Below are 17,741 nucleotides of genomic sequence, written 5' to 3'. Positions count from 1 at the left end.
CAGCCAGGGGAAACAACCTCTCAGCATCTACCCTGTCAATCCCCCTCAGAATCTTGTATGTTTCAATGAGATCACCTCTCATTCTTCTAAACTCCAGAGAGTATCGGCCCATTCTACACAATCTCTCATCACAGGACAGCCCTCTCATCCCAGGAATCAATCTAGTGAACCTTTGTTGCACCGCCTCCAAGGCAAGTATATCCTTCCTTAGATAAGGAGACCAGAACTGTGCACAGTACTCCAGGTGTGGTCTCACCAAGGCCCTGTACAATTGTAGCAAGACTTCCTTACTCTTATACCCCTTGCGATAAAGGCCAACATGTCATTTGCCTTCCTTATTGCTTGCTAGCTTTCTGTGATTCTTGCCCGAGGACACCCAAATCTCTCTGAACACCAACATTTGAAAGTTTCTCACCATTTAAAAAATATTCTGTTTTTCTATTCTTCCTACCAAAGTAAATAACCTCACATTTCCCTACATTATACTCCATCTGCCACCCTACTGCCCACTCACTTAGTCTATTGAAGTGGGGCTTTCAAGCTCTGCTGTAATTAAAGGGTTAAGAATGGGTCTCAGGAACCGAATGAGCTAATAAGCCTTTCTGCAGAAGTAAGCATTTTGCAGCAGTAAGCTGTTCTAAGTTGCTTAACTGGCAGTCAATATAATGCTAAAGAATAACATGTTGACTTTGCAGTAGTATTAGAATGATTAACGACAGCAAGCTGTGTCACTTGGAGACAATTGCAAATAGCCGGACGTTGAACCATAAGAGGTTCAGAGGATGTAAGTTCTGCTCTGGCAGGAAAGTAGGACAATGAGTTGGAAGTACAATGTTGGTGAGACCCCGCGTGGCATGAGCAAAGGTCATAGTTACAATCACAGCTTGCGGTGATAACTATCATATGCTTTTCCGGTAATGAAGGCGGTACCTTAATGTCACGTGATTGTAGGCGGCGTTGATGTAAGTTCTGCTCTATGTTGTATAAAAGACTGCTTAAAACTTTGTATCAGCGGAGAGAAGCCTGGCTAGACAGATAGCAGGTTGTCTCCCCACCAGTGCGAATAAAGACTGATTGAATCTTCAAACGCAGACCTGGTGTCGAGTGTTTATTTCAAATACTCCACTTCACTATCTATATCCCGTTGCAGCCTCTGTGTTCTCATCATATCTTACTGCCCCACCAAGCTTTGTATCATCAGCAAACTTGGATATATTACACTCGGTCCCTTCATCTAGGTCATTAATATAGATTGTAAATAGCTGAGGCCCCAACACTGATCCTTGCGGCACCCCACTAGTTACAGCCTGCCAACCTGAAAAAGATCAGTTTATCCCTACTCTGTTTTCTGTCCGTTAACCAATCCTCTATCCCTGCTACTAAATTACCCCCAACCCCATGAGCCCTAATCTTGTGTAATAATCTTTTATGTGGCACTTTATCGAATGACTTTTGGAAATCCAAATATACTACATCCACTGGTTCCCCTTTATCTATCCTGCTAGTTACATCCTCAAAAAGCTCTTAATAAATTTGTCAAACATGATTTCCCTTTCATAAAACCATGTTGATTCTGCCGAATCATGTTATGATTTTCTAAGTGACTTGATACAACTTCTTTAACAATGGATTCTAGCATGTTCCCGACGACTGATGTCAGGCTAACCGGCCTGTAGTTCCCTGTTTTTTCTCTCCCTCCTTTCTTGAATAGCGGTGTGACATTTGTGACCTTCCAATCCGCTGGGACCTCTCCAGAATCTAGGGAATTTTGCAAGATCAAAACCAATCCATCCACTATCTCTTCAGCCACCTCTTTTAGAACCCTATGACGTAGGCCGTCCGGTCCAGGGGATTGGTCGGCTTGTAGTCCCATAAGTTTCTCTAGTACTTTTTCTTATATTAATTACGCTAAGTTCCTCACCCTCATTAGTCCCTTGGTTCCCCACCATTTTTGGTGTGCTTTTTGTGTCATGTACTGTGAAAACAGATACAAAATATTTGTTTAACGTTTCTGCCTATTCCTTATTCCCCATAATAATTTTTCCCGTCTCAGCCTCTAAGGGGCCAACATTTCCTTTTGCTACTCTTTTCCTTTTTACATACTTGTAGAAACTCTTACAATCTGCGTTTATATTTCTTGCTAGTTTTCGCTCATATTCTATTTTTTTTCCCTTTCTTCAATTTTTTGGTCAACTTTTGCTGGTTTCTGAAACTCTCCCAACCCTCAGGCTATTATTCTTTGCAACATTATAAGCTTCTTCTTTCAATCTAATGCTATCCTTAACTTCTTTAGTTAGCCACGTTTGGATCACTTTTCCCGTGGAGTTTTTGTGCCCCTGGTTATTCTTTATCTCCACCCATACTGATTCTACTTCCTGATCTTCCGAGCCGAGATCCTTTCTCGCTACTGTCCTCATGTCATCCATTATCAGGGCTACTCCCCCCTCCTTTTCCATTCTGCCTGTCTTTTTGAAACATCAAGTACCCTGGAACATTTAGTTCCCACCCTTGGCCAACTTGCAACCATGTCTCTGTAATGGCTATTAGACCAAACCCATTTATCTCTATTTCATAGAATCATTGAAAGTTACAGCACGGAAGGAGGCCATTTCGGCCCATCGTGTCCGCGCCGGCCAACAAAGAGCTATCCAGCCTAATCCCACTTCCCAGCTCTTGGTCCGTAGCCCTGCAGGTTAGAGCATCCCAAGTGCACATCCAAGTACTTTTTAAATGTGGTTAGGGTTTCTGCCTCTACCACCCTTTCAGGCAGCGAGTTCCAGACCCCCACAACCCTCTGGGTGAAGAAATTTTCCCTCAAATCTCCTCTAAACCTTCCACCAATTACTTTAAATCTGTGCCCCCTGGTTTTTGACCCCTCTGCTGAGGGAAATAGGTTCTTTCTATCCACTTTATCTAGGCCCCTCATAATTTTATACACCTCAAAACGGTCTCCCCCCAGCCTCCTCTGTGCCAAGGAAAACAGACCCAGCCTATCCAGTCTTTCCTCAGAGCTAAGATTCTCTACTCCCAGCAACATCCTTGTAAATCTCCTCTATACCCTCTCTAGTGCAATCACATCCTTCCTGTAATGTGGTGACCAGAACTGCACGCAGTACTCTAGCTGAGGCCTAACTAGTGTTTTATACAGTTGAAGCATAACCCCCCTGCTCTTGTATTCTATGCCATGGCTAATAAAGGCAAGCATTCCGTATGCCTTCTTAACCACCTTATCTACCTGGCCTGCTACCTTCAGGGGCCTATGGACATGCACTCCAAGGTCCCTTTGTTCCTCTACACTACTCAGTGTCCTACCATTTAATGTGTATTCCCTTTCCTTGTTAGCCCTCCCCAAATACATTACCTCACACTTCTCCAGATTGAATTCAATTTGCCACTGTTCTGCCCACCTGACCAATTTATTGATATCTTCCTGCTGTCTACAGCTTCCTTCTTCAGTATTAACCACACAGCCGATTTTAGCATAATCTGCAAACTTCTTAATCATACACCCTATATTCAAGTCTAGATCGTTGATATATACCACAAAAAGCAAAGGACTTAGTACTGAGCCCTGCGAAACCCCACTGGAAACAGCCTTCCAGTCACAAAAACACCCATCAACCATTACCCTCTGCTTCCTGTCTCCGAGACAGTTTTGAATCCAACTTGACACTTTGCCCTGGATCCCATGTGTTTTTAACTTCGTGACCAGTCTGCCATGTGGAACCTTATCAAAAGCCTTGCTAAAGTCCATATACACTATATAAAATGCACTACCCTCATTTACCCTCCTTGTGACCTCCTCAAAAATTCAATCAAGTTTGTCAGACACGACCTTCCCTTAACAAATCCGTGCTGACTATCCTTAATTAATCCATGTATTTGTGCCACTACTTCATCTATCTTGTTACGAATGCTTCATGCATTGAGATAAAGAACCTTTAATTTAATTTTTTGACCATTATTCCTAATTCTCTGCTGCACTGCTACCATTAAACTCTGTCCCTTCCTGTCACACTGCTTATTTTTACCCAAATTGCTACACTGCTCTATGGCCTCGACCTTTCTCGTTAGATTTCTTAATTTCCTCTCACCTGAACACCTCCCTTTTTTAGTTTAAAGCCCCATCTACAGCCCTAGTTATTCGATTCGCCAGGACGCTGGTGTCAGCCCGGTTTAAGTGGAGCCTGTCCCGACAGAACAGCTCCCACTTTCCCCAGTACTGGTGCCAGGGCCCATGAATTGAAACCTCTTTTTCCCACACCACGCTTTCAGCCATGCATTTAACTCTCTGATCTGCTTGACCCTATGCCAATTTGCGCGTGGCTCAGGTAGTAATCCAGAGATTATTACCCTTGTGGTTCTGCTTATTAATTTAGACCCTAGCTCTTCAAACTCCCTCAGCAGAACCTCATTCTCAGTTCTACCTATGTCATTGGTTCCTACATGGACAACGACAACTGGATCCTCCCCCTCCCGCTCCAAGTTCTTTTCCAGCCATGAGGAGATATCCTTAACCCTGGCACCGGGCAGGCAACACAGCCTTCGGGACTCTCTTTCACATCTGCAGAGAACAGTATCTATCCCCCTGACTATACTGTCCCCTACTACTACCACATTCCTTCATTCTCCCCCCTCTTAGATGGCCCCCTGTACCACAGTGCCATGGTCAGCTTCCCCATCCTCCCTGCAGTCCTCTTCCTCATCCATACAGGTAGAAAGTACCTCGTATCTGTTGGATAAGGTCCAGGGCTGAGGCTCCTCCATCACTACCACCTGGGTCCCCCTACCTTCCTGACTCACAGTCACACCCTCCTGTCCCTGACCACTGACGAATCTAAAGTACTACTTAACCTAAAGGGTGTGACTGCCTCCTGGAACAAAGTGTCCAGGTAACTCTCCCCCTCCCTGATGCATCGCAATGTCTGCAGCTCGTACTCCAGCTCAACAATTCTGAGCCGAAGTTCCTCGAGTTGCAGACACTGACTGCAGATGTGGTTGCTCGGGATCGCGAAACTCTCCACAAACTCCCACATGCTGCAGTTATGACACACCACCTGCCCTGCCATCTCTAACCTTGTTTTATTTCTTAATTAATTAGTAGATGGTACACACTGCAGTCACGGTGCGCCGGTGGTGGAGGGAGTGAATGTTTAAGGTGGTGGGTGGGGTGCCAATCAAGTGGGCTGCTTTGTGCTGGATGGTGTCGAGCTTCTTGAGTGTTGTTGGAGCTGCACTCATCCAGGCAAGTGGAGAGTATTCCATCACACTCCTGACTTGTGCCTTGTAGGTGGTGGAAAGGCTTTGGGGAGTCAGGTGGTGATCGAAAGTGATTTGACCAAATCAGTTGTGAATATCCTTGTGCATTATTTTTCAGTTTTAAGCCATGAAACAACCCACTGTGACAGGTTAATGATTTAGATCAGCGTTTCTTACTAATAAATTGAATAAATTGGTCAATTGCTTTTAAAAAAATTATTTGATAGTTGCATTATGTAATTCATGAATCAGACATTACATACTTCAATTTCATTTATTTTCTTATTTGAAGTCAGTATGAATAATATTTACATTCTTGTACTCTTGTCGGGTATTCTTAAGATGAGCACACTTATTGAGGATTTTACAGGTTAAGTAAGAAAACAGGAAAGGCCCTCCGTACCAGGGCTGAGAATGTCCATTACAGGTCTCCACACTCTATACTGGGTGGGTCCTTTAAATGCTCCCAGAGACAGGCTGCCTTCCGCTATCATTGGCTGATAGTCGTCTTCACTAATAATGTAAATATGAAACATTTAACAGCAGAAAATAAAACAAGCTCTACAATATCCTACTTTATAATGTTGTTCAGTTATTTTTGGAGAGCGTGTCGTACCTCTGCTCCTTGGGCGTACTCTCCTGAAATAGACAGAAACACAAATGTTGACACACAGCAGACCACTGGCAGAGCTCAAACAAACTAAACAAGGCTGGACTTTGCAGCATGAAAGAGCTTGAGAGTCAATAGTAAAGTGTGGAGCAACTCGCTGATCTCAGCTGCCAAAAACCTGAAGGAAAAGCTTTGGGCCTTTGAGAGGAGCGGACGAGAACTAATGGAAGGAAACGATTGTAAAGCTAATTAGCAAAGGCGGGTGGATAGTATTGGACTAATTGAGTCAGAGTTTAGTGAAGTGGATGGGCTGGTACTCAATATTACGGGCGAGTCACTGCGGAGCTGTGACTGGGATTTTTGCAAACAGGTACAGGGTCAGCAAGAAATAGAAATAAGTGCTGGAGGAAACCGAGCACACAAGATAATAGAGGATGCACTGATGACAGGAAGAACGCTTGTAAAGAGACTGAGAAAGACACAACAATGTGCAGATACAGGAACATAGGAGGAGGAGTCGGCCATTCAGCCCCTCGAGCCTGTTCCACCATTCAATTAAATCAAGCACTAACTCCTAATGCAGAAGACCAAGTCATGGAGGAAGAAGTAGTTCAGAAGCCAGAGGACATGGTTAGGACAAAGATGCAGTTGGTGAGGTGCAGGGAGATTCTGGCTGTAGGGAGGTGGGTAGTGATGAGTGTGGTAATGATGATGAGTTGGTTACCTAGAGATAGGTCTGTGCACATTGAAGATAAATGACAAAAGGTACTGGAGGAGCAGGAAGGGCTAAATGACAATGTAAGAAATCATGTAAGGGCTCTGAAACCTCCCATGTAAGGATGGCCTAGAAAATCAAGGCAATTTCCTTTGTTATACTTCCTGTTTATGGTGAAAAAGATGTTTGCAAAGAAAATTGCAAATATGACTAACTGTCTGTCAATCTGCTGCAAAAATAATACTGGGACTTTGTGATGTGCCTCAATAAATCCGAGACTCGATGTTAGCGAAACAAAACAAGGCTTTTATTGACTTAGAAGGTAACACACAGGGGAGAGGTATCTTCCATCCAGAGCTTTGCCGTACTGGATGAGCTGCAGGCTGGGCCAGCTTACATAGGGGCCAGGTATGGGCGGAGCCCTACACATAGTACAATACAATGGTGAGGAAACGGAACAGAGGTAAGGGAAATGAAAACGAAACCAACCACAGTCACAGGCAGTGATGAATGGAATATTTCATCACATTCACCCCTTCTATAGATTTAGTTTGTTCGGGGGTTTGATAGTCCTCTGCGACCGACGTGGCTGTTGTGGTGCCGCAGGTGTCGGCTGGGTGTCCCCGGTGGCCTCCTGGGTCTCTGCCGGGGGTGCCGCCAGGGTTGTTGAAGGGGTAGTTGGTGGGGGTGCCGTTGGTCGATGTTCTTCCGGGGGTGATGAAAGAGTAGTGGGTGGGTAAGAGTTGCTGTGATCGTCGTTGCCGCTATTGCCGTGGTTGTTGTCGTTACCGGCTGGGGCGACGTCTTTTATGGACACGGTGTCCTCCCTTCCGTCGGCGTGCCGGACATACGCGTATTGGGGGTTGGCGTGGAGTAGGTGCACTGGCTCCACGAGAGGGTCCGTCTTGTGGCCCCTCACATGCCTTCGCACGAATACCGGACCTGGGGTGGAGAGCTATGACGGCATGGATACGCCTGAGGTGGATTTCCGGGGAAAAACAAACATTTGTTCATGAGGCGTGGCATTAGTGGCAGTACACAATAGCGACCGTATCGAATGGAGCACATCTGGGAGGACTTCCTGCCAGCGGGAGATAGGGAGGCCCTTGGTCCTTAGAGCTAGAGTGACTGCTTTCCATACTGTCCCATTCTCTCGCTCCACTTGACCGTTACCCCGGGGGTTGTAGCTGGTGGTACGGCTCGTGGCGATCCCCCTGGACAGCATGTGCTGGCGTAGCTCTTCACTCATGAAGGACGCCCCCCTATCCGTATGGATGTAGCTCGGCATACTGAACAGGCAGAACAGGCTGTTGAGGCATTTAATGACCATGGCGCTGGTCATGTCTGGGCAGGGGAAGGCGAATGGGAACCGGGAGTATTCATCCACAATGTTCAGGAAGTAAACATTGCGGTCGACGGATGGGAGGGGGCCCTTGAAATCTAAGCTGAGCCGCTCAAAGGGCCGTGTAGCTTTGATTAAGTGGGCTCTATCTGGGCGGTAGAACCGAGGCTTGCACTCAGCGCAAGTGCGGCAGTTCCTGGTCAGAGACCGAACTTCCTCAATCGAGTAGGGTAAGTTGCGGGACTTTATGAAGTGGAACAGCCGCGTGACCCCTGGGTGGCAGAGGTCGTTGTGGAGGGTCTGTAGCCGATCCCCGGTGGCGCTGGCACACATCCCTCGTGAGAGGGCGTCAGGGGATTCGTTAAGGGCCCCTGGCCGGTAAATGATGTCATACTCGAAGGTGGAGAGCTCGATCCGCCACCTAAGAATCTTATCGTTTTTGATCTTCCCCCTCTGTTTATTATTGAACATAAATGCTACCGACCGCTGGTCGGTAAGTAGGGTGAAGTGTTTGCCGGCTAGGTAGTGGCGCCAGTGGCGCACTGCCTCCACGATGGCTTGGGCCTCCTTTTCCACGGAGGAGTGTCTGATCTCGGGCCCTTGGAGGGTCCTCGAGAAGAAAGCTACGGGCCGCCCCGCCTGGCTGAGGGTGGCCGCCAAGGCAAAGTCAGACGCATCACTTTCCACTTGAAAGGGAGTGTTCTCATCCACTGCCTGTAGCGTGGCCCGCTCAATATCCTGCTTAATGCTTTTGAAGGCGGCGTGGGCCTCAGCAGAGAGCGGAAAAGAGGATGCTTTCAAGAGGGGGCGGGCTTTGTCGGAGTAGTTGGGGACCCATTGGGAATAAGAAGAAAATAACCCCAGGCACCTTTTCAGGGCTTTGGGAGTGTTGGGCAGGGGCAGCTCCCGTAGGGGGCGCAATCGGTCGGGGTCTGGTCCGATTTCCCCATTCTCCACCACGCTGCCTAGTATGCAGAGGCGCGTGGTGTTGAAAATGCACTTGTCCTCGTTGTAGGTGAGGTTGAGTTTTTGTGTGGTTTTCAGGAACCTCTCGATGTTCGAGTCGTGATCCTGCTGGTTGTGACCGCAGATGGTGACGTTGTCGAGGTAGGGGAAGGTTGCCTGCAAGTGGTGGTCATCGACCATGCGATCCATCTCCCTCTGGAAGACCGAGACCCCATTCGTCACCCCAAAGGGGACTCTGAGGAATTGGTAGAGGCGTCCGTTCGCCTCGAAGGCGGTGTACGGGCGGTCCTCTGGTCTGATAGGGAGCTGGTGGTACGCTGACTTGAGGTCGATGGTGGAGAACACCCGGTATTGGGCGATTTGGTTCACCATTTCTGATATGCGGGGTAGCGGGTAGGCGTCTAGTTGGGTGTACCTGTTGATCGTTTGGCTATAGTCGATCACCATCCGTTTCTTCTCGCTACCCCTTACCACTACCACTTGGGCGTGCCACGGGCTGTTGCTGCGTTCAATAATGCGCTCTTTCAGGAGCCTGTCTACCTCGGTCGCGATAAACCGCCTGTCCTCCCAGCTGTACCTCCTGCTTTTGGTCGCTATTGGCCGGCAGTTAGGGGTAAGGTTCGCGAATAGCGAAGGCGGCTTTACCTTCAGGGTAGCCAGACCGCACACTGTGAGGGGCGGCTGGGACCCACCGTACTTGAGCGTGATGCTTTGGTGGTTGCACTGGAAATCTAGGCCCAAGATCACGCTCGCACATAGATTCTTCATGATTAATACTTTAAAATTATCGTATACAGTTCCGTTAACGGACAATTGTACCGTGCAGTAACCCATGATGGTCGATGTCTGGGTTCTATCAGCCATAGAGATGGTACCCCGAGTAGGGACCACCTTTAGGGAGAGTTGTTGTGCCAGTTCAGGGTGGATAAAACTCTCCGTGCTTCCACTGTCAATTAAACATTTAACCCCGCACCCGTTTACCTCGATGTCCACCATTGATTTGGATAGCGGGTGCGGCCTGGTCTGGTCCACTGTGACCGATGCCACTGTAGGGCCCTGATCGAGACAAGATGGCGTCCATGCTGTCTGCTCATAAGATGGCGGACCCCACGAGGTCGGGCAAGATGGCGTCCAAGATGGCCGCTCCCACGGCACACACGCGGCGGTGGCGGGTTTTCCGGCGGGGTTCCCTCTGCACACCTTCCCGAAGTGCCCCTTCTTACCGCACTTAAAGCAGGTGGTGCCTTTCGCCAGGCACAGGTTTCTGGTGTGCTTCGGCTGCCCGCAGAGGTAGCAGTTGGGTCCCCGACGCGTCACAGCTGTCGTAGGGCTTCTGGGGGGAGAGCGGGGCCCCGACGGTGTCGGGCTGCCGGGCGGGGAAGATGCCTTCCAAGATGGCGGCGCCCTCGGTGCGCACGTGGCGGCGTGGACGGCGCGGGCTGAAGAGTAGGCGTCCGAGTTTTTCTGGGCCACATCCAGGGATCGCGCTGTGTCCGCAGCCTGTTTCAGGTCCAATCCCGTTTTTTCCAGCAGTCTCTGCCGGATGTAAGTGGAGCTGAGGCCTGTGATAAAGGCATCGCGAACAAGCTCGTCAGTGTACACTGCGGCTTTTACATCTTGGCACTTGCAGTCTTTGCCAAGCGTTTTCAGGGTGCCTAGGAACTCCTCCACCGATTCCCCAGGTCGCTGTGCGCGAGTAGCGAGCAGATGCCTAGCATACACCTCATTCGTAGGCTGCTGGTAATGCGCCTTTAAGATGTCGCAGGCGGCCGGGTACATGTCGGCGTCTTGGATGAGGGGGTAAACCCGGTGGCTTACCCAATTCCGCAGAATTCCGAGTTTCATACTCGCAGCGTCCGTAGCGCCTTTGACGGCTGCGGAATTGTCCAGGAAGAATTCCATACACATAAACCAGTGTCCGAAGCGTGCCGATGCGTCCGAAGCATGCTGGTCCAAATCCAAACGTTCGGGTTTCAGGAGTTGAGCCATTGTGTTGAAAATTAAGTCAATAAAATTGATGTGCCTCAATAAATCCGAGACTCGATGTTAGCGAAACAAAACAAGGCTTTTATTGACTTAGAAGGTAACACACAGGAGAGAGGTATCTTCCATCCAGAGCTCTGCCGTACTGGATGTGCTGCAGGCTGGGCCAGCTTACATAGGGGCCAGGTATGGGCGGAGCCCTACACATAGTACAATACAATGGGCCAGGTATGGGCGGAGCCCTACACATAGTACAATACAATGGTGAGGAAACGGAACAGAGGTAAGGGAAATGAAACTGAAACCAACCACAGTCACAGGCAGTGATGAATGGAATATTTCATCACACTTTGAAAAGTAAATGGCGTTCTCCTTGTGATAACAAAGGGAGCGAGATGGCCAAATAAAAACAATGGAACTGGTCAGGAACGTTGAAGTAGCTGCAAGAAGCATTTCCATTGGATAGGAGGGAGAAGGCCAGGAGGAAATGTGATCCCACATGACATTGATTAAAGAGTGGAATCTAGACAGCAGGTGGGTGATATACAAGAACCAGGTAACATTAACAAGGGTAAACTAGGGGCCAAAAGATGGGAACATCTACAGTAAGCTGTATAGACGGGAATGCTGAATGTATTAGGAATCAGCAATTCTGAAACACGAGGCGACTGTAGCACTCGGCAACTACAGTGTTGTGGGAATATTATAAACATGGCTGACTGCAGAGGATGGTGCACAGGAACAGGAGGAGGCCATTCAGCCCTTCGAGCCTGTTCCACCATTCAGTTCGATCATGGCTGATCTGTACCTCAACTGCATTTACCCGCCTTTGCTCCATATCCCTCGATGCCCTTAACCAACAGAAATCTACCCGTCTCAGTCTTGGAATTTTTTGACTTGTTTGATCCTGGCATCCACAGTCTTTTGAGGGAGAAAGTTTCAGATTTCCACAACCCGTTCTGTGAATGAATAAAAAATAAAGAATTAAGTATTCGGGGATAGTAGACAGGAAGGATGTGATGTGGCCCTGGATGTCAAAGACACCCAGGAGATTAAAGATGTTCATCCCGTGGGTAGTGCAAAGTTACACCATTAACTACACACCGTCAGATCAGAATAAGGCGGCAGGCATTTTACTCTGTGAAGAGATGAGAAGGGAATGGGAAAGCAGGTTATGTTAATGTCTCCTTCAACCAACCAAGTGGATACCAAAGTGGTTCTGAATCTAGTGTGATAAATATAATGCATGACTGCTTCACGGCCCATTGCATTAGCAAAGCCACGAGAGGCAATGCTCATTTTGACTTGATGATGGTTAGTGACTGAGGAGACTTTGGAGCAGTGGCCATAGAATGAGCCAGTTTCACATAATCTGGGATTGAGAAATGCCCAAGAGCAGCAGCCATGGAAGGAATTTTTAAAAACTTAAATGCAACGAGAGAGGAGTTTAAGAGACCAAAGTAACTGTGTTACCGTGAGCAAGGTGAGTGCGTCCTGCTTATTCAATCCCATCTCTATGTACGGTAACCTTTGCTGAGCTTAGAATCATAGAACCTTACAGCACAGGAGGAGGCCATTTGGCCCGTTATGCCTGTGCCGGCTCTTTGAAAGAGCTGTCCAATTTATTCCCACCCCCCAGCTTTTCCCCATAACCCTGAAAATGAGTCCTCTTCAAGTACATGTCCCATTGCCTTTTGAAAGTTCCTATGGAATCTGCTTCCTCCAGCCTGTCAGGTCGTGTGTCCCAGATCTTAACAACCCTCCGTCTGTAAACATTTCTCCTCATTTCACCTCTAGTTCTTTTGCCAGTTATTTTAAATCTATGACCTCTCGCCAGAGGAAACAGTTTTTTTCCTTATTTGCTCATCAAAACTGCACATAATTGTGAAAACCTCAATTAGGTCTTCCCTTAACCTTCTCTGCTCTGCTCTGCTCTAATTTGAACAATTCCAGCTTCTCCAATCTCTCCACATAACTGAAGTATCTGATCCCTGGTATCATCCTGGTGAACCTCCTTTGTACCATCTCCAAGGCCTTGACATCTTTCCTAAAGTGTGGTGCCCAGAATTGAACAATTCTCCAGCTGAGGCCTAACCAGTGATTTGAAAAGCTTTAGCACCACTTCCTTCTTTTTGAATTCAAAGCCAAGTATCCCACGAGCTTTCTTGACTGCCTCATCAACTTGTCCCGCCACCTTCAAAGATTTGTGAACAGGCACTGTGCTGCCTCTCCCTCTAACTTAACCTCACTGTATGTATTTAACTTACTTATATATGTATAACCTACCTGTTGGGGCCGTTGCCCCTTTAACTTACCTTTTAGGGCCATTGCCCCTTTAAGACGCGCCTTAGCGTGCTGACGTCACGTCACGTACGACGTAGCGTGCTGACATCACGGCACGTACGACGTGACGTGAGTGAGGCGGCTGCGGCCCGACTCGGCCTTCCAGAAAGGCCGCCGGCACAGCCCGGCCTAGCGTCTTCGGCCGCATCTACCAGCCGCCAGGTGCGACGCGATCTTCCGCTCCCGCGGCAAGCACCGGCTCAGCCTGGCCACCAGCTCCCGCTCCCGACTTCGGCCTCCACGGCCACAAACGCGACCACGCGCATCACGTGACGCCCCAAGCGCGGACAACGCGACCGAGCGTGATGAGGTCATCACGCTCCCCACAGGACTGCTACGTAGTCCTCGTGGAGTCCTCGCTGGGACACAGACCTACACCACGGTGCTCCTACAGCAGCACAGGCTCCGAGCAGTTGTGTTGTCCCCACGCTTGAGTCTTGGAAATTGTTTGTCTGTAAGTATTCTAGAATGCTATAGATGATTAATGTGCACTGTATGTTGTAGAAAATGTTTAGTTGTAACTTTTCTCTGTCTAGCTGATTAACTAGTAGCTGTATTTTGATACACTATGTACAGGGCTAATTTAAAGAGAATGCCTCCCAGTTTACTAAATGTACTGTGTTGCTCAGGCGTACCTAAATTTGTGTATACATATCAGTTATGCACTTGTATACTAATGTGTGCTTCCATTTCTGTGTTGTATTTCAGTTTTACAATAATAAGAATCTTTCAGTAAAGCATTACAAGAAAAGTCAAGCCTTGTGATTTTATTGGAAGATATCAAGTTGTTCGCTATCTGTCTAGCTCTGCATAGGATCGCGTTGCGAGGGCAGAATAGGCACCCCAGGTCCTTCTGCTCTTGCAACCCCTCAAAATAGGACCATTTAGATTATACTGCCTCTCCGTGTTGTTCATCCTGAAGTGCATCACTTCACACTGAAATTGCATCTGCCAATTTCAGCAGTCTGTCTATATCCTCCTGAAGTCTGCCACTATCCTCCTCACTATTTACGATGTTACCAAATTTTGTATCATCCACAACCTTCGAAATTGTACATTCTATACCCAAGTCCAGGTCATTTATATACAAGAAAGGCTTCTTGTGAATTGTCTCTGATTTCTTGCAGATTTGTCTCCATTCTGAATAAAATATCCTCCTTTTCCTCATTCAGTCCTTCGACCAAGTTCCATTCTCTCTCGTCCAAAATACAGCGCGATTTAGACAATTCAGAGTCGATGAGGTTCTGCAATTGATTCGACTGTTCCTGTGAAAACAAAGAGAGTTTGTTCAAGAAGGAAGCAAAACCATCGCAGGTCACAAGCACATTGATCACCATGCTTAATAAACGCTGAGCCACGCTGCTGAATATGCACAGGGATAGAGTTCTGTTATCCAGGAATGGGGTGCATCACACGCTACCCGTACAGGTGCAGCCCACAACGGCCCACTGAGAATTCACCTTCATTTCACAGATGCTCTCTTGCTGCTTAAATTCTAAATTTTAAAAAGAGGTTTTCTTCTGCTTCAAAGAATGTAGGATTGTGTTCATTTTCTCCTGGAATTGAAAGTCAGTGAGGTCTGAAAATAATTGGCAAAAAATCCAGGGGAGAAATGAGGGAAAAAATGTTTACGCAGTGAGTTATGGTGATCTGGAATGCACTGCCTGAAAGGGCAGTGGAAGCAGATTCAATGGTAACTTTCAAAAGGGAATTGGAGAAATAGTTGAGTAGGAGACAATCCCAGGGCTCTGGGGAGAGAGCAGGGGAGTGAGACTAATGGGATCGCTCTTTCAAAGAGCCAGCACAGGCACGATGGGCCGAATGGCCTCCTTCTGTGCTGTGAGCTTCTAGGATTCTAGGTGCTGACAATAGAGTCAGATTAGAAGGATTAAATGTGAATCTTTTTAAAAAATTCTTAGGGGGACCGACTTTAACTTCACTTCACAATGGTTGCAGCTGGTGCAAAGCTGAAGTGGAGTCAAACTCTCTCCTGGCCCACGGTCAATGGAAACTATTGATCTTCAGAGTTATTCTGCAGATCTCCCCTCGCCATCAATCTCAAACTGCTTTGCATCAACACAGTAAGTGGCCTGACTGTCCCAATCACACTGAGCCAGGACACACTGAGTTAAGACATGCAGCATCAGCTGAACTATAAACACAGGTACTGAGCTTTCTATACTTCAACAACATTACAGATTCACAATAAGATTCCCGGCCTCCTCCAGCTCACAAGATATCCTGAAATTTAAATAAAATGCAAAGTCAGGCAACTCGAAGTTTCCTATTTGGAAGAAGAGCAGGGGAGTTCTCCCCGGTGTCCTGGGCCAATATTTATCCCTCAACCAACATCACTAAAACAGATGAGCTGGTCATTGTCACATTGTTGTTTGTGGGAGCTTGCTGTGCGCAGACTGGCTGCCGCGTTTCCTACATTACAACAGTGACTACACTTCAAAAGTACTTCATTGGCTGTAAAGCACTTTGGGACATCCTGAGCTCGTGAAAGGCACTATATAAATGCAAGTGTGTCTTTCTACAGGATTAATACACCCCATTATTGCAGCAAGGCCGGCCCTCTGCTAGAAACTGTCAGGCTACCAACAGGAGAGGCTTCCAAACTATTCCCTGCTGAGGACCCCCTGTGACACACCCAGGGAGCCCCTGTAAACACTGGCACACCACCCTCCCCCGTCCCCCTGCCCACACACAGAGAGCCCTTGTCCTAACTTATAAAACACAGCGTCAATTCCCCAAAGGAAACAATGGCCTCATTGCAGAAGTTACTGACCAGCAGACAGCAACAGAAATAACACGCGGGTAAGTCAGAGGCAGAAAGACTTAAAAATACTGAATTACAAGATTTGAGAGACTTCACTCCTCCTTCCCCCAATCCCCACCACCCCAATCTCCTCAACCCCCCATCCTCAACCCCACACTCCTGATCCCCCTCATCAGCCCCATTACCCCTCCTCCGCCTCATCCCATCCCCCTCCTCCTCACCCCGCATTCAAACTCCTCACCCCCCGATCCCTCCTCTCCCATCTCCCCTCCTCCTCCATCTCCCCTCCTCCTCCATAGATTGGGCCTATACTCTCTGGAGTTTAGAAGAATGAGAGGTGAGCTCACTGAAACATACAAGACTCTGAGGGGGATTGACAGGGTCGATGCTGAGAGGTTGTTTCCCCTGGCTGGAGAGTCTAGAACTAGGGGTCACAGTCTCAGGATAAGGGGTCGGCCATTTAAGACTGAGATGAGGACTTTCGTCTCTCAGAGGGTTGTGAATCTTTGGAATTCTCTCCCCCAGAGGGCTGTGGATGCTCAGTCATTGAGTATATTCAAGACAGAGAGCGAGAGATTTTTGGACTCTGGGGGAATCGAGAGATATGGGGATTGAGCGGGAAAGTGGAGTTGAGGTTGAAGATCAGCCATGATCTTATTGAATGGCGGAGCAGGCTCCAAGGGCCGTATGGCCGACTCCTGCTCCTAATTCTTATGTTATGTTCTTATTTTCCCATCTAGTAGATTCGCAACTCAGAAGCAAGTCTGCACCAATATTATGCACAAGAGCCATGGCTTCAACACAGCAGACACGCAGAATATATTCCCTCTGGTAAACGGTTAGTTCAAAACAAACCTGGACAAAGTGCCTGGATATTTCCATTAATCTGACGTTGCCAGACAAATGAAATTTAAAAAAAAAAACAGGCCAATTATATAGGAGAGTATCAGAAGGGCAAGAGAATATCACATTTAAACTTTCCATCACATCCACACTCCCTGTAGAATGGGTTTATTTGTGAACAAAACCACCTCACTCTCGGCCGATCTCACAGGCAAACAGTCCAAATCTCCAAGAGAAGGTCAAAACTGCAGGTCTCGTGCCTCTGCTAAAATCACACAGCGAAAGCCCCGGGAGAGAGAGTCAGCAGAACTGCTTTTGTGGTGTCCTGCATGTTGTGTCAGCCGTGGCTCAGTGGGCAGCATCCTCACCTCCTCACCCCAGTCACTCCCCCTCACCCCAGTCCCTCCCCCTCCTCCTCACCCCAGTCCCTCCCCCTCCTCCTCACCCCAGTCCCTCCCCCTCCTCCTCACCCCAGTCCCTCCCCCTCCTCCTCATTCCAGTCCCTCCCCCTCCTCCTCACCCCAGTCCCTCCCCCTCCTCCTCACCCCAGTCCCTCCCCCTCCTCCTCACCCCAGGCCCTCCAACTCCTCCTCACCCCAGTCCCTCCCCCTCCTCCTCACCCCAGTCCCTCCCCCTCCTCCTCACCCAAGTCCCTCCCCCTCCTCCTCACCCCAGTCCCTCCCCCTCCTCCTCACCCCAGTCCCTCCCCCTCCTCCTCACCCCAGTCCCTCCCCCTCCTCCTCACCCCAGTCCCTCCCCCTCCTCCTCACCCCAGTCCCTCCCCCTCCTCCTCACCCCAGTCCCTCTCCCTCCTCCTCACACCAGTCCCTCCCCCTCCTCCTCACACCAGTCCCTCCCCCTCCTCCTCACCCCAGTCCCTCCCCACCCCCCTCCTCCT

General features: G+C 48.4%; 1 protein-coding gene and 1 long non-coding RNA gene across 2 annotated transcripts in view; one reads left to right on the top strand and one right to left on the bottom strand.

Moving 5' to 3' along the window:
• Positions 1–17,741, bottom strand: part of LOC147096368 (zinc-binding protein A33-like) — a 766,539-nt gene that overhangs the window by 705,818 nt on the left and 42,980 nt on the right. The gene's annotated exons all lie outside the window — the stretch shown is intronic.
• Positions 15,354–17,741, top strand: part of LOC147096370 (uncharacterized) — a 24,079-nt gene continuing 21,691 nt past the window's right edge. The window contains exon 1 of the long non-coding RNA XR_015074587.1: positions 15,354–15,382. This is a non-coding gene — a long non-coding RNA (uncharacterized LOC147096370). The remainder of the gene's footprint in view (positions 15,383–17,741) is intronic.

The sequence above is a fragment of the Somniosus microcephalus genome, unplaced genomic scaffold (assembly GCF_052327205.1).
Source record: "Somniosus microcephalus isolate GS21.2 unplaced genomic scaffold, FLI_Smic_1.0 unresolved_chr1, whole genome shotgun sequence".
Lineage (NCBI taxonomy): Eukaryota > Metazoa > Chordata > Chondrichthyes > Squaliformes > Somniosidae > Somniosus > Somniosus microcephalus.
This window is presented reverse-complemented; position numbering and strand designations above follow the sequence as displayed.